This window comes from Pseudophryne corroboree, chromosome 2, assembly GCF_028390025.1.
Source record: "Pseudophryne corroboree isolate aPseCor3 chromosome 2, aPseCor3.hap2, whole genome shotgun sequence".
In the NCBI taxonomy this organism is placed as follows: domain Eukaryota; kingdom Metazoa; phylum Chordata; class Amphibia; order Anura; family Myobatrachidae; genus Pseudophryne; species Pseudophryne corroboree.
Window position 1 is genome coordinate 588,744,810 of NC_086445.1, and position 20,432 is coordinate 588,765,241.

At 49.1% G+C, this 20,432-nt stretch overlaps 1 protein-coding gene and 1 non-coding gene across 7 annotated transcripts in view; both read left to right on the top strand.

The window, feature by feature from the left end:
- The window catches only part of RPA2 (replication protein A2), a 158,785-nt gene that overhangs the window by 79,955 nt on the left and 58,398 nt on the right, over window positions 1-20,432 (top strand). The window lies entirely within an intron of this gene.
- On the top strand, window positions 8,466-8,584 carry LOC135051993 (5S ribosomal RNA). Its single transcript, XR_010242217.1, has one exon. It is a non-coding gene; the product is annotated as a 5S ribosomal RNA (ribosomal RNA).

Here is a 20,432-nt window from a genome sequence, read left to right on the forward strand (position 1 = left end):
GATGTCTGTTTTCAGTGCAGTCGCAACCAGTGTCTCAGAATATCCAGGTGCATTATACAGCAGTTCGTCTGATAATGCAGGTAAAGAAGGCGGACACGTCCGGTTCATCAGGGTTCGACGCCGATGACGAAATGGTCCAGTTTCGGATGAGCTGGACAGGCTCCGGTAGGCGGCTTGCAGACACCCGCATACACAATTTCAGGTATAAAACAATGTTTGTTTTCCTATCCTTTCCCCGCAGACGGAGGGAAATGGTATCAGAACCTCTCCAGGGTTTACCCCTCGATGTATCACCGGTCCAACAAGCTGCCGTTTTCCTGAGGCAACATTGCTCAGGTATCCATCGAAGACACATATACGGCAGCCGGGTTCTACCTTGTCCGGAGCAGGTAGGTTGTGGACCAATTGTCCTCTAGGTTACAGGATATTTCGCATCAGGATCAACTGATATTTCTTTTTCATCCACTAGGGGTCACTGGAGTACTCTTGGGATATGGACGGTGTTAGCAAGGACTGGGCACTGAATATTCAAATTTCAGTAACTCTCCTACCCTCCATACTCCCAGAATACCAGTGTTTTTTCGGTGCTCACATGGACAGGAAGCACAAGTGTGGACCTCCAGAGGGGGACATACATTTTTTATTTTTAAACATTTTTGTTTTCTTTTTTATACATTACAATCCCTTCCAAGCTTACACAAAAGCTCTGGGTACGGGATTACAGAAGCTGCTGCGTGCAGCTCTTGGCGTGTCGGGCCTCACAAAGGAGCCCCCTCACAGCCACAAGCAGCTCAGCTAACAACAGCTGAGACTGCAGAAAGGACTGGACGGCGCTTGCTGGAAGAAGCCCCGTCAGAGCCCAAGTACATCAGCTACCTTCAGCTGAGAATGCAGAACGGAGCTTGCTGTAGAAGCCCCGTCAGAGCACAGGAACCAAGGTATTTATGACAGGGGCGGTCAGCTCACGCTGCCGCCGTGTGGGGGGGGTACTGCTATGTGCGTCGCCCGAGCCGCTGCTCCGTCCCCGCCACCGCTGTTATCAGCTCCCCTAGTCCTGGCGCCGCTCAGAGGGACGCGCTGGACGGCCGCAGCAAGCGCCGTTCTCCGCGCTCCCTGCCTGTAATGCAATCAGACCGCGGACAGCGTTCAGTGCTGCCGCGGTCTGTCCCTGTAACGGCCTGAGGCTTCGTCGCTTAGGGGAAGGTAACTGCTCCCTCAGACCGCGGACAGCGTTCACTGCTGCCGCGGTCTGTCTCAATAACGGCCGGCAGCTCAGCACTGCCAGCGCTCCCTGCACACACTAAGGGTAGCAGGGGGGGGAGGAGGCCGGCGCCTCTGATCACTCAGACCGCGGACAGTGCACACTGCTGCCGCAGTCTGTCCCTGTAAATCAGCCCTGTAGTAACTAGTGGGCTCATGCTGGGCAGTCAGGAGTTTCCCTGTCCCTATTACTTGTAGCGCAGCTGCAGGGGGGAGAGATTATGCCACAGCAGCAGCAATAGACAGCCTATGCTAAAGAAGGGCTGCATTGTGTTATATATGCATTCGTGTAGCACTTGTTATACCATAGACAATGTTATACCATAGGAAATGTATATAAAATACTGTATGTATGTATATATGGTCATGTAACAAAATATGCTATGTTCTTTGACTATAAGCACATGGCTGGAGGCCATTTTAATCATACTTTCAGTTTCTTTTCCAGAACGTTCCTGTCCTACAACACTGCTCCACCAGATGGCGCAGGGGTGTTGGTAGGAATTTTTGCGTCAGGTTTCTTATGGTCTGGCCACGTGCACTGCACTTTGACAATTTTACTGAGGTGGAATTGGTTTGTCTTTGTCTATTTATTTGTCTGGTTACATAATATGTCAGTCACCAGCAAAGACGGAAAAGTTGTTTCACTGCAATGTCTGTACCAGTGGGTTCCCGGTGAGGTCTACCACATGCACAGTATATTTTATACTCCCATTTCATCTCCTATTTTGCAAAGATAGTTTTCATTTGCCTTATAAATTCCCAGTTTCTGCTATGTTGCAATCCTGACGATTCTATGCCAGGCCTAACTGCGCAAGATGAATGTGAGAAGACCAGCAGTCAGATAGTGTGGGTGCGTCAGACTCTGAAGTTTACATGGACTTAAGAGGCTCTGACAATTTATAAGGTGGTCTTTATTAAGGCCACAGATCTCCAGCGTGGAATCTCTAAACAAGATGTTAATAGGATCCTGATACACAGGTTTCGAAACCTCGCAGATTTCGGTCTAGTTACCCGTTTCTAAAGTCAGTGACATCTCCATGGGAGCTATGCTAGAGTCGCTGTATACAGCAGCAGGGGTGTTGCTTAGACCGTGTTTGGTTGGCATTTGGGTAACTACGGCGTTGCTTGTCTGGATAACAGGACTCAGGTCCGCCCTACAAAACGTCCACCTTATGCTTCTCGCTGATCAAATCTACGAAGCTGCTGATTATCTATGTACAGCTTCTACGGACGTCTGCCTAGTCAGTTCTCGCCTTTCAGCGTCGCTCGTTGTGGCACGACAAGCGCTCTGGCTGCGTCCTTAGCAGGCGGAGGCAAAGGTCGAGAGAAGAATAGAAGCATTACATTATGCGAAGGTTGTTTTGGTCCTGATTTGGACAAAGGTATTTTTCACGGGATACTCTGGACCAGCGTTCGAATCCTTTAGACCTCAGCCCTTTCGAGGCCGTGGTAGACAAACAGCCACGTCTGGTAGGCGAGGTCGAGGACGTGGTTTTCAACAAACCAACGCCAGTCGTCCGGACGCTACGGTCACCGGCAAGCCAGTGGCATGACGGGCTCCCAGCCCATCTCGGTGCTCCAGTTGTGGGAGCACGCCTTCAGACGTTTCATTTGGCATGGTTGCAGATATCCACAGATGGGTGGATCCGCAATTTAGTGTTAAAAGCAGTCTACCGCCTCTGCGGTTTTTCAACACAGGACTGCCTGTGTAGGAAGAGGACGGTTCGGTAAATTGCTATTCACTCTCTGCTGGAGTCAGCAGTTTTGTTTCCGGTCCCTGTACACCAACAAGGTCACGGTTATTATTCCAGTCTGTTGTGGTACCAAAGCCGGATGGCTTGGTCAGGCCAATATTGCATACTTACTACAGATTCAAGATGGAATCTCTGCGGACAGTACTTGCAGGTTTAGAGCCACAGGAATTCATGATTGCGCTGGATCTCGAGGATGCGTACTTACACATTCCGATTTGGCCTCCTCTTCAGAGGTTCTTGCGTTTGCAATACGGCAGATCCATTATCAGTTTCAGACTCTACCGTTTGCCTTCTCGTCTGAGCTTAGGGTATTCACCAAAGTGATGTATGTTTTGATGGCTCATCTCATATTCCTGTAAGTGATAATAGTTCCGTACTTAGACGATTTGCTCATCAAAGCTCCGTCTTAACCAACTGCGCCTTCAACATGCGTTGCTAAGGTACAATGTGCTAGTTCAGCACGGTTGGTTTGTCATGTTAAAGAATTCACATCGGATTCCATCTCAACGACTTCATTTCCTAGGAATGATTCTCGATACGGTAGATCGAGGAATTTGTCTACCAGAACAGAAAGTACAGACTATTCGTCATCTGGTACGATTAGTGCTCAAGCCTCGGTATGTTTGTGCATTCGCCTGTTAGGCACAATAGTGGCGGCTTTCAAAGCGCTTCTGTTCGGAAGATTTCACTCACTTCCTTTTCAACTGCATGGGCTCGCACAGTGGTCGGCCTCGCATCTGCAGTTTCACTAGAGGGTGAGGTTGTCTCCACGGGCCAGAGTTTCTGTACTCTGGTGGCTCCAAGTACACAATCTATCCGCAGGAACTCTGTTAGGCGTCTGGAATTGGATAGTGCTAATCACAGACGCGAGTCTCAGAGGTTGGGGAGCTGTAGTTCAAAATTGTCAGCTCCAGGGTCTCTGGGAGGATCACGACAGATTGCTGTCTATAAATGTCCTAGAACTCCGACCAATTTACAATGTGCTACGACAAGTAGTGCACTTGCTTCGGTCTCAGACGGTCCAAGTGCAGTCAGACAACGCAACGGCGGTCGCGATGGCAATGCGGGAAGTAGCTCGAATCCTCAATTGGGCCGAACATCACCAAGTGATATTGGCGGTAGTGTTCATTACGAGAATGGACAACTGGGAGGCGGATGATCTCAGCCATCGGGATTTTCATCCAGGAGAATGGGCATTAAATCCAGAAGTGTTTCACATGTTGGTCCAGAGGTGGGGTTACCCTCCAGTGGACCTGATGACATCTCGCCACAATCACCAAAAGCCAGTATGTGTCCAGAACGCGAGATCCAAAGGCAGTGGCAGTGGATGCTTTCACGATTGCGTGGCCGTACAGCCTCGGGTATCTGTTTCCACCGTTTCCGCTGCTCTCTCTGTTGCTTACTCGCAGACGATCCTTGGCCGCTTCCGTTACGTCCGGACCTGTTACGACAGGGTCCATTCCTTTACCCCGATTTAGCGCGGATGCGTTTGAAGGGGTGGCTGTTGAGACCGCCCTCTTAAGAAGAGAGGGCATTCCACTATCGGTTATAACAACCATGTTACGTGCTAGAAATCCAGTTACGACAACTCATTATTACAGGATTTGGCGTGCCTATATAGGTTGGTGTGAAGTTCGGAAGTTTCCGACATCATCTTTCAAGTTATCCCGTCTTTTGTTATTTCTACAAACGGGGTTAGATGGAGGACTGCGTTTATCTACACTAAAGGTGCAGGTATCTGCTTTGTCAATTTTACTTTCTAAGAATATTGGCTCTATTGCCATCTCTCACACCTTTTCTGCAAGGTGTTCTCAGAGTACAGCCTCCATTCATTCCACCTACAGCGCCATGGGACTTGAATCTGGTTTTAGATTTTGTACAGCTTCATACTTTGAACCCTTACATCAAGTGGATGTTAAGTTTCTCGCTTGGAAAACGATTTTTTCTCCTAGCCTTAGCTTCGGCAAGGCGTGTTTTAGATTTGGGTGCCTTGTCTTGCAAGCCACTGTTTGTAGTTTTCATGATGACAGAGCGGAGCTTCGTACGAATCCCGCTTTCTGGCAAAAGGTAGTGTCATATGTTCACATCAATCAACCAATAGTAGTTCCTGTGTTAACAGGACAGTCTGGAACTTTGGATGTGGTACGCGCATTACGCGTTTATGTATCCCGAACGTCTACAGTTCGTAAGACGGATACGTTGTTTGTTCTCTATAATGCTGCCAAGATGGGTTGGCCAGCTTCTAAGCAGACCTTATCCAGATGGATAAAACTGACCATACGTCAGGCTTACCTTCATGCTAGGTTACAGCCGCCTACATCAGTAACAGCTCTTTCCACACGTTCTGTGGAAACTTCAGGGGCAGCTGGTCGTGGGGTGTCTACGACGCAGAATTGCCGTGCGGCTACATAGTCATCAGTGCACACGTTTGTGCGCTTTTACAAGTTAATACGTTTGCGGCATCAGCATCTAGCTTTGGCCGCCTAGTGTTACAGGTGCCAAACAGCTCTCCCGCCCACGAGGGAAGCTTTGGTACGTCCCAAGAGTACTCCAGTGACCCCTAGTGGATGAAAAAGAAAATAGGATTTTGGTACTTACCAGGTAAATCCTTTTCTTTGAATCCATAGGGGGCACTGGACGCCCACCCAGAGCAGTTTTACCTGGTTGTGGTAAGTTCAGGGGATCTTATGGTAACACATTCTCACCGATTTCTCTGACGTCCTAGTGGATGCTGGGAACTCCGTAAGGACCATGGGGAATAGCGGCTCCGCAGGAGACTGGGCACAAAAGTAAAAGCTTTATGACTAGCTGGTGTGCACTGGCTCCTCCCCCTATGACCCTCCTCCAAGCCTCAGTTAGATTTTTGTGCCCGGCCGAGAAGGGTGCATGCTAGGTAGCTCTCCTGAGCTGCTTAGAGTAAAAGTTTAAATAGGTTTTTTATTTTCAGTGAGACCTGCTGGCAACAGGCTCACTGCATCGTGGGACTAAGGGGAGAAGAAGCGAACTCACCTGCATGCAGAGTGGATTGGGCTTCTTGGCTACTGGACATTAGCTCCAGAAGGATGATCACAGGCTCAGCTTGGATGGGTCCCGGAGCCGCGCCGCCGGCTTCCTTACAGAGCCAGAAGAGCGAAGAGGTCCGGAAAAATCGGCGGCAGAAGACGTTCCTGTCTTCATTAAGGTAGCGCACAGCACTGCAGCTGTGCGCCATTGCTCTCAGCACACTTCACACTCCGGTCACTGAGGGTGCAGGGCGCTGGGGGGGAGCGCCCTGAGACGCAATAAAACACGTTTTAAACCTTATATGGCTAAAGAAATGCATCACATATAGCTCCTGGGCTATATGGATGCATTTAACCCCTGCCAGTTTTCCTAAAAAAAGCGGGAGAAAAGGCAGCCGAAAAGGGGGCGGAGCCTATCTCCTCAGCACACAAGCGCCATTTTCCCTCACAGCTCCGCTGGAAGGACGGCTCCCTGACTCTCCCCTGCAATCCTGCTACAGAATCAGGGTAAAACAAGAGAGGGGGGGCACTAATTGGCAGATAATACAAATACAGCAGCTATAGAAGGGAGAAACACTTATATAAGGTTATCCCTGTATATGTATGTGTATATATATATATATATATATATATATATATATATATATATATATATATTTCTCCTTCATCCACTAGGGGCCACTGGAGTGTAGTTACAATGGGGAGATAGTAGGTGGTATTGGTAGCTGGCACTTTAAAAATTCTCACACTGTGGCTAGCTCCTCCCCTACTATCTCCCCTCCAAGCCAGTCTTAGTTAAGTGCCCGAGGTAGCTGGTTCACTTGGGTTTAGCTGAAGAATTTTCTTCTTTTTTCTTTATTATTTTATTTTTCTTACACACACTCACAGACTGGCAGCTCTGCCACTGCCAGTCTGCACCGTGGGAGCTGCCGGCGGGGTCCCATCGCAGCTGCGTGCGGCTAGGGATGGGCCCCGGCTGAGGGAGACACTGAGCTCTCCTGAGTTGGCGGACACCGCTGCGTGCGGCGCGTGTCGCGGCCACTCCATCCAGCAGAAGATTCCGGCAGCATGGCAGCGGTGAGTATCAAAAATGGTCGGACACCGCTGCGTGCGGCTTGTGTCGGGACCACCCCACCACAGAAGATTCCGGCTGGACGCCGCTGCGTGCGGCGTGTGTCGGGGCCGATCCACCAAGAACACAGTGGTGAGTGAAGTATACTTTATTTGTGGTGGCTATGTATGTTTTTAGAGCAATCTGTTTATTGTTGTACAACCCACTCCAGAAGGGCTCTCTGGGGCTGTAATGTACTTTATTGTATCCTTACCTGTCCTCCTCATGGAGAAACAGACAGGATGATTGGGGGAGGCTGAGTATGTGTTTATACAACCCTGACTGAAAAACGGGTGTGTGTCATTCTGATAACCCTCTGCTCCCCCAGCTCCCCGCACCCCCCGCACCCACTCAGCGCGACTCACAGAGCCGGCACAGGGATCCCGCTCGAGCGCAAAGCAATGTTTAAATTTGGCGCCTTGTACGGAGGGGGCGGAGCTAAGTCCCGCTCTGTAGAGCGAGCTCAGCGCTCCCTGCTCCCAGGCGGCGACTCGCGCTCTGTTCAGCGCAACACTCCCCGGCGGCGGCTAGCAGATACAGGGCTCTACTAGCGCTGTATAGCGGGCTCAGCGCTCAGCGCTCCCCGGCGGTGACTCGCAGGCCCAGCGGAGGGTACAGCTCGCTTCCCGCTTAGTTTTGCAATAAGGCGCCATAGCCGGGGGGCGGAGCTAACTCCGGCTCTGTACAGCGGGCTCAGCATTCTCCGCTCCCCGGCCACTGTTATAGTGTAATAGGCATTTATGTGAGTTTAATGCACATGGTGCTGAGGAGAATGTGATATAGTCAGAGTGGCTCAGCACTAATCCAGTTATCCACTATATAGATTTTATCGCATAGCCCAGAGGAGTTTCACTCTGGCGGCCATTTCCTCCCTGCACAGACCTGGCTTCATATTTGCAGTGTCTCCTATAGCCCAGTGGGCTAATCTTGCATACTCAGAGACAAATACAAATAAAGTCCCAGGTATATTAACAGTTAACCCGCTTTACTCAGCGGGCTCCCAGGTCTCCCCGTCGCTAGGCAACAGCTCTGGGATTTGTAACTTTTCGATACTTCAGGCTGCTGAAATATAGATACATTCCTCCTGCAGTAGAGTCCTCTACCCAGCATTTTCCTACTTGCAAATCAGGGAACCTGCTCTATTACAGTAGCTGGGACTCAGCTCAATAATAATTAAAAGGATCTACTGTGCAGTATTTATTTACCTACGGTGTGTGTGTATATATACATATATAGTTATGTTTGTGCATGTGTATATATATAGATATATATATTTAAGTGCGTGTAGGTATGTATATAGATAAATCCATAAAATACCAGATATAGGGGATAAAAGCCTACGGCCACACCACCCTGAACACGCCCGATCTCGTCTGATCTCGGAAACTAAGCAGGGTCAGGCCCGGTTAGTACTTGGATGGGAGACCGCCTGGGAATACCAGGTGCTGTAGGCTACTTCCGCAATGTTTTCTAATAACAACATCTTGCACATAACATTTTCCCCCATCTTTCTCACAGGCTGGTCACCATTTTGAAAAGCCAGCGGAACCTCAGAGAAACATCTGGTGCACCTTAATTAGCGGTACACTAAATACAGGGCGGGGTGTTGCCTTCCCTTTATTATTCCTTGTTGTCACTAGTTACTAATGCTATTTGTAATTGTGGAATGCGTGTAAGGCATCAGACAAATAGCGCTGCGGCTCAGTACGCTAGTAGCGGGTATCTGAACAGGGGTTTGAATCCAAACAAAACTTTAAGGAGAACTCCTATAGCCTAGGGCTAAGACTCCTGTCCCACAGCGCAGCGTTGCTGGTTCAGGTCTCCGCTGCTCCAGAAAGTTTATTTTAATCGTATCGGTCACTACACATTATAGTGCAGACCTTACGTAGGGCTCTGTTTATTTAACCCACCTTTTCTCCTTTCGTTTGTCTCTCCTGGGATAGTCAAAGAATTCCCTCTTAGGTGTGAAGTATGCGGCGGAGCCATCTGCTTCGCCCTCCACGCACCTGCACACCCCTGTTTGATCAATGATGCAGGTAATGTCACTATTAACCAGACAATAGCTCATCAGGTAAGCCCTTGGACTTTGGTTTCCAAGGTCACAGGATCAAATCACAGCGGGACCAAACACACCTTTCCAAAAAGAAACTTTGCTAACATTCCATGCATTACTGATGTCTGTTTTCTGTGGATCTGAACCAGTGTCTCAGAATATACAGGTACATAATACAGCAGTTCATCTGATACTGCAGGTAAAGGAGGAGGACACGTCAAGTCCATCAGGGTTCCACGCCATTGACGAAAATGACAGCGACTGGTTCAGTTTCGGATGAGCTGGGCAGGCTCCGGTAGGCGGCCGACAGACACCCGAATACACAATATCAGGTATCAAACAGGGTTTGTTTTCCTATCTTTTCCCCGCAGATGGCAGGAGATGGTATCAGAACCTCTCTAGGGTATACACCTCGGTGTATCGCCGGTCCATCAGGCCGCCGTTTTCCTGAGGCAACCTTGCTCAGGGATCCATCGACATATGCGGCAGCATGGTTCTACCGTATCCGGAGCAGGTAGGTTGGGGAACAATTGTCCTCTAGGTTACAGGATGCTTCGCATCAGGATCAATTGATACTTTGATACAGGTCAGAATCACGATTCTGCTTTATGTTCCTTGGAGGTCTCCATGTCTACAGACTCGGACCCTGCATCTTCGCTTGGGCTGTCTTAACCCGACGACCTCTGGGGCTGCGACAGTGACAAGTAAACATGAAATCCTACGGGGCAGATGGTTCTGGGGAAGGAACTTTCTGCAGGATTTCTTGAACCAATGGAGGTAGGTCCACTTTGATTTCTCCTACTACTGCCCCAGCTCCAAGACAGACCTTTACTGGTCTTCCCTTTAGATTGTTTCGTGCCCTTTCAGGTTTTTGACTCCACACGGGTGATATCTTCGTCGCCAGGGGTTCTCAGGGTAAAAAGGCTGAAGCAGAGGTTCAACATCCTCAGTCCAGTCTGATTTTATGTCATCCTATACACCCATTACACCTGCAGGGTCCCAGGGTAGGCGCAGGTCGATGGGAGAAGGCTTGGGCGGTTACAACCGTCTCAGGAGTCCCTCGGCATGGGTCGGCTGATTTACGATGACAAGAGAGTCATACTGCAGGCTGCGCTCCATAGGTTTCTAACCGCAAAGGGTGTTGATCCCTGTTTTACACATATCATTTGAATTAGGACAGTTCTCAGGCCTTTGTTTTCTTTTCACGTTCCGAAGCCAAGTGGCTCGGACAGGCCTATTCTGGCCTTACAATCCTTTTAGTCTGTGATTGCTAGTTTAAACAAGAAAGGGAGTTTTACGTGTCCCTTGTCTTCAGAGATGCCTGTTTACTGATTTCCATTGGACAGGCTTTTCTCAGATTCCCCCTTAACAGGATTCTCATTTTCACTGTAAGTCCTTTACTCTTCTCTCTTCCGCTCCCACAGAGTTTAGGAAGATAACAGAATAACTCTTTTTCAAGGGCAGTGGGTGACGTTGGTTCCCTAATGGGACAATTTACTGCTACTATCCCACTCTGTACATTAGGTGGCTTCTGAATATCCGGAGGATCCACGAGCTTCTGATTCGACACAGATCCAATTTATGCTCCGCATAGACGTTTCTCAACACGGTCCGTCAGAGGTTTTTTCATTCCTCGGCACCAGAGACTCTATTTCTTCAGTCAAGTTGCGACGTAATGAGTGGTCGCCTCCATTCCTCTCGGAACGGGGGACAACAATCTTGTTTCCAGATCAAGCCACCAGGTCAGACTCCTGGGTGAGGGAACATGCCCCGGAGTTTTGTCAGCTGGTCCGCTGTGGGCGGAGATTTCGGATCGACCTCAGGGCGTTCTGACTGACTCTTTAACCCTTTATTACTCTCGGACGGCAGTAGCCGTGGAGGCCCTCAGGGCTCCGGGGAGTTTTCTGGTTATTCTATCCTGCCTCCTTTTCTATTTCTACTTCATGTTCAGTAACACAGGAGGGGATTATGCGTGCTAGTCCTCTCGGTGGCGCTGGTTGGGCCACGCATGACTTGAAGATACAGATACGCCTGTTGTCAGTAGAGGAGCCTTGGCTCCTACCTCGACGGGACTGTCTACTTCAACAGGCTCCTTTTTTTTCTCCTTGTTCAATTTTACACTGGTTTCGGTTACCCGTGTGACTGTTCACGAGACCTCAGAAGGGAGGAGTTCCCTAGTTCGGTTAGGCCTACTGGGCTCCGATTTCAGAAGTCTATTACCTCTTCTCGCTTTTGCCACTTTGGGAAAACTTTATGGAACATAATGAAGATAAAAGGGGGTTTTTCCCCCTTCTTCCAGTTACCATTCATCTTTGGTTTCTCTGGGAGGTTTTTTGCTCCGCTGCGCTTCAAACCACACTGACCGGAATTTTAGGTCTCTGCCTTTTTCGCTTTTCTTCCAAATGAGATTAGCCTAGCGGCCGTAAGTTCGGCCTCTTGTTCAGGGAGTACTCTATTGGCAACTCCCCGGGCTCGGCTTCGGCCTCAGCGGTCGTTTCTTCCAGAGGGGAGGTCCATTTTTCATATAAATCTGACACTAGTGGTTTTCAATCCTCTCTGAATGTTGTCAGGGCTCGTCAACTCTCTCTACAGAGGTCTCAGGCTATTCGATGAAGTGTTTTTTCTTCTTTGCTCTGGACGATGCTCCCGTACTAAATAGCCGGGGCCCCAGCATATGCTGGACAGTTGGATACATCTGATCATCAGACAGTCTTCTTGGCGGTTACTAGGGAACCTCCGTTTTCCAATTCAGCGCGCTTTACGCGCATTGTAAGACCTTCGTGGGCAGCCGCCCGCGGGGTCTCCATGAATATTTTGTCGGGCGGCTACTTGGTCAAACCGACATTCGTTTTGTCAAATTCTACAAGTTTGACACTTTTACGGCCTCTGCATCACTGTTTGGCCGAGCAGTTTTTACAGGACTCTCAGCGCTTTCCCACCCGTTTTTTGGGAGCTCTGGGACGTCCCCATTGTAACTACACTCCAGTGGCCCCTAGTGGATGAAGGAGAAATCAGGATTTTGGTACTTACCGATAAATCCCTTTCTCCGATTCCACAGGGGCCACTGGACGCCCGCCCAGCGCTGTTTCTCCTGATTTTTGTTTGATTAACGATTGCAGATCACCATATGACTGCTTGTTGGGTTCAGGCTAGCCTGTTTTTTTGTCAGGTTCTGTTCCAGGTTTAGTTTGTGTTCGCCTGGTTTACAGGGCGTCGTTAACCTCCTCTACCTTACGGTTTGTTTATTACAGCTCTCCTCGGGCACAGTTTAACGTAGACTGGCTTGGAGGGGAGATAGTAGGGGAGGAGCTAGCCACAGTGTGAGAATTTTTAAAGTGCCAGCTACCAATACCACCTACTATCTCCCCATTGTAACTACACTCCAGTGGCCCCTGTGGAATCGGAGAAAGGGATTTATCGGTAAGTACCAAAATCCTGATATATATATATATATATATATATATAGCGCGCTCTGGTGTGTGCTGGCAAACTCTCCCTCTGTCTCCCCAAAGGGCTCGTGGGGTCCTGTCCTCTATCAGAGCATTCCCTGTGTGTGTGCTGTGTGTCGGTACGATTGTGTCGACATGTATGAGGAGGAAAATGATGTGGAGGCGGAGCAATTGCTTGTAATAGTGATGTCACCCCCTAGGGAGTCGACACCTGACTGGATGGTCGTATGGAAGGAATTACGTGACAGTGTCAGCACTTTGCAAAAAACTGTTGACGACATGAGACAGCCGGCAAATCAGTTAGTGCCTGTCCAGACGTCTCAAACACCGTCAGGGGCTCTAAAGCGCCCGTTACCTCAGATGGTCGACACAGACCCAGACACGGATACTGACTCCAGCGTCGACGGTGACGAGACAAACGTAATGTCCAGTAGGGCCACACGTTACATGATCACGGCAATGAAGGAGGCTTTGAACATTTCTGATACTACAAGTACCACAAAAGGGGGTATTATGTGGGGTGTGAAAAAACTACCCATAGTTTTTCCTGAATTAAATGAGGTGTGTGACAAAGCGTGGGTTTCCCCCGATAAAAAACTGCTGATTTCTAATAAATTATTGGCATTATACCCTTTCCCGCCAGAGGTTAGGGCGCGTTGGGAAACACCCCCTAGGGTAGATAAGGCGCTCACACGCTTATCAAAACAAGTGGCGTTGCCGTCTCCTGATACGGCCGCCCTCAAGGAACCAGCTGATAGAAAGCTGGAAAATATCCTAAAGGGTATATACACACATACTGGTGTTATACTACGACCAGCAATCGCCTCAGCCTGGATGTGCAGCGCTGGAGTGGCTTGGTCGGATTCCCTGACTGAAAATATTGATACCCTGGATAGGGACAGTATATTATTGACTATAGAGCATTTAAAGGATGCATTACTATATATGCGAGATGCACAGAGGGATATTTGCACCCTGGCATCAAGAGTAAGTGCGCTGTCCATTTCTGCCAGAAGAAGTTTATGGACACGACAGTGGTCAGGTGATGCGGATTCCAAACGGCATATGGAAGTTTTGCCGTATAAAGGGGAGGAGTTATTTGGGGTCGGTCTATCGGACCTGGTGGCCACGGCGACGGCTGGGAAATCCACCTTTTTACCCCAGGTCACCTCAGCAGAAAAAGACACCGTCTTTTCAAACTCAGTCCTTTCATCCCCATAAGGGCAAGCGGGCAAAAGGCCACTCATTTCTGCCCCGGGGCAGAGGAAGGGGAAAAAGACTGCAGCAGGCAGCCTCTTCCCAGGATCAGAAGCCCTCCCCCGCTTCTGCCAAGTCTTCAGCATGACGCTGGGGCTTTACAAGCGGACTCAGGCACGGTGGGGGCCCGTCTCAAAAATTTCAACGCGCAGTGGGCTCACTCGCAAGTGGACCCCTGGATCCTGCAGGTAGTATCACAGGGGTACAAATTGGAATTCGAGACGTCTCCCCCTCGCCGGTTCCTGAAGTCTGCTCTACCAACGTCTCCCTCCGACAGGGAGGCAGTATTGGAAGCTATTCACAAGCTGTATTCCCAGCAGGTGATAATCAAGGTACCCCTCCTACAACAGGGAAAGGGGTATTACTCCACGCTGTTTGTGGTACCGAAGCCGGACGGCTCGGTGAGACCGATTTTAAATCTGAAATCATTGAACACTTACATAAAAAGGTTCAAATTCAAGATGGAGTCACTCAGAGCAGTGATAGCGAACCTGGAAGAAGGGGACTATATGTCGTCTCTGGACATCAAAGATGCTTATCTCCATGTCCCAATCTACCCTTCTCACCAAGGGTACCTCAGGTTTGTGGTACAAAACTGTCATCAGTTTCAGACGCTGCCGTTTGGATTGTCCACGGCACCACGGGTCTTTACCAAGGTAATGGCCGAAATGATTCTTCTTCGAAGAAAAGGCGTCTTAATTATCCCTTACTTGGACGATCTCCTGATAAGGGCAAGGTCCAGGGAACAGTTAGAGGTCGGAGTAGCACTATCTCGGGTAGTGCTACGTCAGCACGGGTGGATTCTAAATATTCCAAAATCGCAGCTGATTCCAACAACACGTCTACTGTTCCTAGGGATGATTCTGGACACAGTCCAGAAAAAGGTGTTTCTCCCGGAGGAGAAGGCCAGGGAGTTATCTGAGCTAGTCAGGAACCTCCTGAAACCAGGACAAGTGTCAGTGCATCAATGCACAAGGGTCCTTGGAAAGATGGTGGCTTCTTACGAAGCGATTCCATTCGGAAGATTCCATGCAAGAACTTTTCAGTGGGATCTGCTGGACAAATGGTCTGGATCGCATCTTCAGATGCATCAGCGGATAACCCTATCTCCAAGGACAAGGGTGTCTCTCCTGTGGTGGTTGCAGAGTGCTCATCTTCTAGAGGGCCGTAGATTCGGCATTCAGGACTGGATTCTGGTGACCACGGATGCCAGCCTGAGAGGCTGGGGAGCAGTCACACGGGGAAGAAATTTCCAGGGCTTGTGGTCAAGCATGGAAACGTCTCTTCACATAAATATCCTGGAACTAAGGGCAATTTACAATGCCCTAAGTCAAGCAAGGCCTCTGCTTCAGGGTCAGTCGGTATTGATCCAATCGGACAACATCACGGCAGTCGCCCACGTAAACAGACAGGGCGGCACAAGAAGCAGGAGGGCAATGGCAGAAGCTGCAAGAATTCTTCGCTGGGCGGAAAATTATGTGACAGCACTGTCAGCGGTGTTCATTCCGGGAGTGGACAACTGGGAAGCAGACTTCCTCAGCAGACACGACCTCCACCCGGGGGAGTGGGGACTTCACCCAGAAGTCTTCCACGTGATTGTAAACCGTTGGGAAAAACCAAAGGTGGACATGATGGCGTCTCGCCTCAACAAGAAACTAGACAGATATTGCGCCAGGTCAAGGGACCCTCAGGCGATAGCGGTGGACGCTCTGGTAACACCGTGGGTGTACCAGTCAGTGTATGTGTTCCCTCCTCTGCCTCTCATACCCAAAGTATTGAGAATCATAAGAAGGAGAGGAGTAAGAACTATACTCGTGGCTCCGGATTGGCCAAGGAGGACTTGGTACCCGGAACTTCAAGAGATGCTCACGGAGGACCCGTGGCCTCTACCTCTAAGAAAGGACCTGCTCCAGCAGGGACCTTGTCTGTTCCAAGACTTACCGCGGCTGCGTTTGACGGCATGGAGGTTGAACGCCGGATCCTGAAGGAAAAAGGCATTCCAGATGAAGTCATCCCTACCCTGATCAAGGCCAGGAAGGATGTAACCGCGAAACATTATCACCGCATTTGGCGAAAATATGTTGCGTGGTGTGAGGCCAAGAAGGCCCCTACAGAGGAATTTCAACTGGGTCGTTTCCTGCATTTCCTGCAAACGGGACTATCTATGGGCCTAAAATTAGGGTCCATTAAGGTTCAAATTTCGGCCCTGTCAATATTCTTCCAAAAAGAACTGGCTTCAGTGCCTGAAGTTCAGACGTTTGTCAAAGGGGTACTGCATATACAGCCTCCTTTTGTGCCTCCAGTGGCACCTTGGGATCTCAATGTAGTGTTGAGTCTCCTAAAGTCACATTGGTTTGAACCACTCACCACTGTGGAATTAAAATATCTCACATGGAAAGTGGTCATGCTGTTAGCCCTGGCTTCAGCCAGGCGTGTCTCAGAATTGGCGGCTTTATCATATAAAAGCCCTTACCTAATTTTTCATTCAGACAGGGCAGAACTGAGGACTCGCCCTCAATTTCTCCCTAAGGTGGTTTCAGCGTTTCACATGAACCAGCCTATTGTGGTGCCTGCGGCTACTAGGGACTTGGAGGACTCCAAGTTGCTGGACGTAGTCAGGGCCCTGAAAATATGTTTCCAGGACGGCTGGAGTCAGAAAATCTGACTCGCTGTTTATCCTGTATGCACCCAACAAGCTGGGTGCTCCTGCTTCTAAGCAGACGATTGCTCGTTGGATTTGTAGTACGATTCAGCTTGCACATTCTGTGGCAGGCCTGCCACAGCCAAAATCTGTAAAAGCCCATTCCACAAGGAAGGTGGGCTCATCTTGGGCGGCTGCCCGAGGGGTCTCGGCTTTACAACTTTGCCGAGCAGCTACTTGGTCAGGGGCAAACACGTTTGCTAAATTTTACAAATTCGATACCCTGGCTGAGGAGGACCTGAAGTTCTCTCATTCGGTGCTGCAGAGTCATCCGCACTCTCCCGCCCGTTTGGGAGCTTTGGTATAATCCCCATGGTCCTTACGGAGTTCCCAGCATCCACTAGGACGTCAGAGAAAATAAGAATTTACTTACCGATAATTCTATTTCTCATAGTCCGTAGTGGATGCTGGGCGCCCATCCCAAGTGCGGATTGTCTGCAATACTTGTATATAGCTATTGTATAAAAAATCGGGTTTATTGTTGTGAGCCATCTTTTCAGAGGCTCCTACGTTTATCATACTGTTAACTGGGTTCAGTTCACAAGTTGTACGGTGTGATTAGTGTGGCTGGTATGAGTCTTACCCGGGATTCAAGATCCTTCCTTATTATGTACGCTCGTCCGGGCACAGTATCCTAACTGAGGCTTGGAGGAGGGTCATAGGGGGAGGAGCCAGTGCACACCAGCTAGTCATAAAGCTTTTACTTTTGTGCCCAGTCTCCTGCGGAGCCGCTATTCCCCATGGTCCTTACGGAGTTCCCAGCATCCACTACGGACTATGAGAAATAGAATTATCGGTAAGTAAATTTTTATTTTATCGGTTATGGTGTCAACTGGTTAGTTGTCAGTTACGTTATGTGTCAACTTTATTGTTGTCCGTTATATTATAATATTATAGGTAATTCTCCATTGTTCATCCTCTCTATCCTGTTCGCCTCAGGAAAAAACACTGGTATTCTGGGAGTATGGAGGGGAGGAGAGTTACTGAAATTTGAATATTCAGTGCCCAGTCCTTGCAACACCGTCCATATCCCAAGAGTACTCCAGTGCCCCCTATGGATTCAAAGAAAAGGATTTACCTGGTAAGTACCAAAATCCTATTTTCTTTTTCATCCACTAGGGGTCACTGGAGTACTCTTGGGATATGGACGGCTTCCGTAGGAACAGCACTGAATATTTAAATTTAGAACACTCCACCCCTCCATATCCCCGAGTACCTCAGTGTTTTTTACTGAGCCGAACAGGAACTATAGAGAGGTTGACAATGGAGTATTACATATAACATAACGGACAATAACGAAGTTGACACATAACGTTACTGACAACTAAACAGTTGACACCCTGACCAGCACTTGATAATTTGAACCAGTCGGTGAGAGTGTTACCATAAGATCCCCTGAGCTTACCACAACTAGGTAAAACTGCTCTGGGTGGGCGTCCAGTGCCCCCTATGGATTCAAAGAAAAGGATTTACCTGGTAAGTACCAAAATCCTATTTCTCTGACGTCCTAGTGGATGCTGGGAACTCCGTAAGGACCATGGGGAATAGCGGCTCCGCAGGAGACAGGGCACATCTAAAGAAAGCTTTAGGATCACCTGGTGTGCACTGGCTCCTCCCCCTATGACCCTCCTCCAAGCCTCAGTTAGATTTTCTGTGCCCGACGAGAAGGGTGCACACTAGGGGCTCTCCTGAGCTCTTTGTGAAAGTTTTAGTTTAGGTTTATTATTTTCAGTGAGACCTGCTGGCAACAGGCTCACTGCATCGAGGGACTAAGGGGAGTAGAAGCGAACTCACCTGCGTGCAGAGTGGATTGGGCTTCTTAGGCTACTGGACATTAGCTCCAGAGGGACAATCACAGGTTCAGCCTGGATGGGTCACCGGAGCCGCGCCGCCGGCCCCCTTACAGAGCCAGAAGAGCAAAGAGGTCCGGAAAAATCGGCGGCAGAAGACCTTCCTGTCTTCAGATAAAGGTAGGCGCACAGCACCGCAGCTGTGCGCCATTGCTCTCAGCACACTTCACACTCCGGTCACTGAGGGTGCAGGGCGCTGGGGGGGCAGTGCCCTGAGACGCAATAAATCGATAGAAAACCTTTTATGGCTAAAATAAATGCATCACATATAACTCCTGGGCTATATGGATGCATTTAACCCCTGCCAAAACATACAAGAAAACGGATGATAGGCTCCGCCCCTTTCTCGGCGTCCTTATCTCCTCAGCACACTGGCGCCATTTTCCCTCACAGCTCAGTTGGAGGGAAGCTCCCTGGCTCTCCCCTGCAGTCACTACACTACAGAAAGGGGTTAAAAAAGAGAGGGGGGCACAAATTAGGCGCAGTATAAACAATACAGCAGCTATAAAGGGAAAAACACTTATATAAGGTTATCCCTGTGTAAATATATATAGCGCTCTGGTGTGTGCTGGCAAACTCTCCCTCTGTCTCCCCAAAGGGCTAGTGGGGTCCTGTCCTCTATCAGAGCATTCCCTGTGTGTGTGCTGTGTGTCGGTACGTTTGTGTCGACATGTATGAGGAGAAAAATGATGAGGAGACGGAGTAGAGTGTCTGTAATAGTGTTGTCACCCCCTGGGGGGTCGACACCTGAGTGGATGTACTGTTGAAATTGCGTGACAGTGTCAGCTTTGTATAAAAGACAGTGGTTGACATGAGACAGCCGGCTACTCAGCTTGTGCATGTCCAGACGTCTCATACAGGGACTCTAAAGCGCCCGTTACCTCAGATACAGACGCCGACACGGATACTGACTCCTGTGTCGACGGTGAAGAGACAACCGTGATTTCCAATAGGGCCACACATTGCATGATTGAGGCAATGGAAAAAGTTTACACTCTTCTGATAATATAAATACCACCAAAAAAAAGGGGTATTATGTTTGGTGAGGAAAAACTTCCTGTAGTTTTCCTGAATCTGAGAAAAAAAAAAAAAAAAATGAGGTGTGTGATGATGCGTGGGTTTCCCCCCGATAACAATTGATAATTTCTAAAAAGTTATTGGCAGTATACCTTTTCCCGCCAGAGGTTAGGGTGCGTTGGGAAACACCCCCTAGGGGGGATAAGGCGCTCACACGCTTGTAAGAACAAGGGCTCTACCCTCTCTGGAGATGGCCGCCCTTAGGGATCCTGCTGATAGAAAGCAGGAGGGTGTCCTAAAATGTATTTACACACATACTGGTGTTATACTGCGACCAGCAATCGCCTCAGCCTGGATGTGCAGTGCTGGGTTGGCATGGTCGGATTCCCTGACTGGAAATTTGATATCCTAGATAAGGACAGTATATTATTGCCTATAGAGCAATTAAAAGATGCATTTCTATATATGCATGATGCACAGCGGAATATTTGCCGACTGGCATCAAGTATAAGTGCGTTGTCCAATTATACCAGTAAAGTGGTCAGGTGATGCGGATTCCAAACGGCATTTGGAAGTATTGCCTTAAAAAAAAAAAAAAAGGGAATGTACCCCAGGTCGCCTCTCAAAATAAGACGCCGTATTATCAGGCGCAGTCCTGGTTGGCAAGCGGACAAAAGGGTTCCTCTTTTCTGCTCGTGACAGAGGGAGAGGAAAATGGCTGCAGAGATCAGCCAGTTCCCAGGAACAGAAACCCTTTTCCGCCTCTGCCAAGCTCTCAGTATGACGCTAGGGCTTTACAAGTTCAGGCACGGTGGGGGCCCGTTCTCAATGAATTTCAGTGCGCAGTGGGCTCACTCGCAAGTAGACCCCTGGATCCTTCAGGTAATATTTCAGGGGTACAAATTGGAATTCGAGACGTATTCCCCTCGCCGTTTCCAAAAGTCTGTTTTACCGACGTCTCCCGCTGACAGGGAG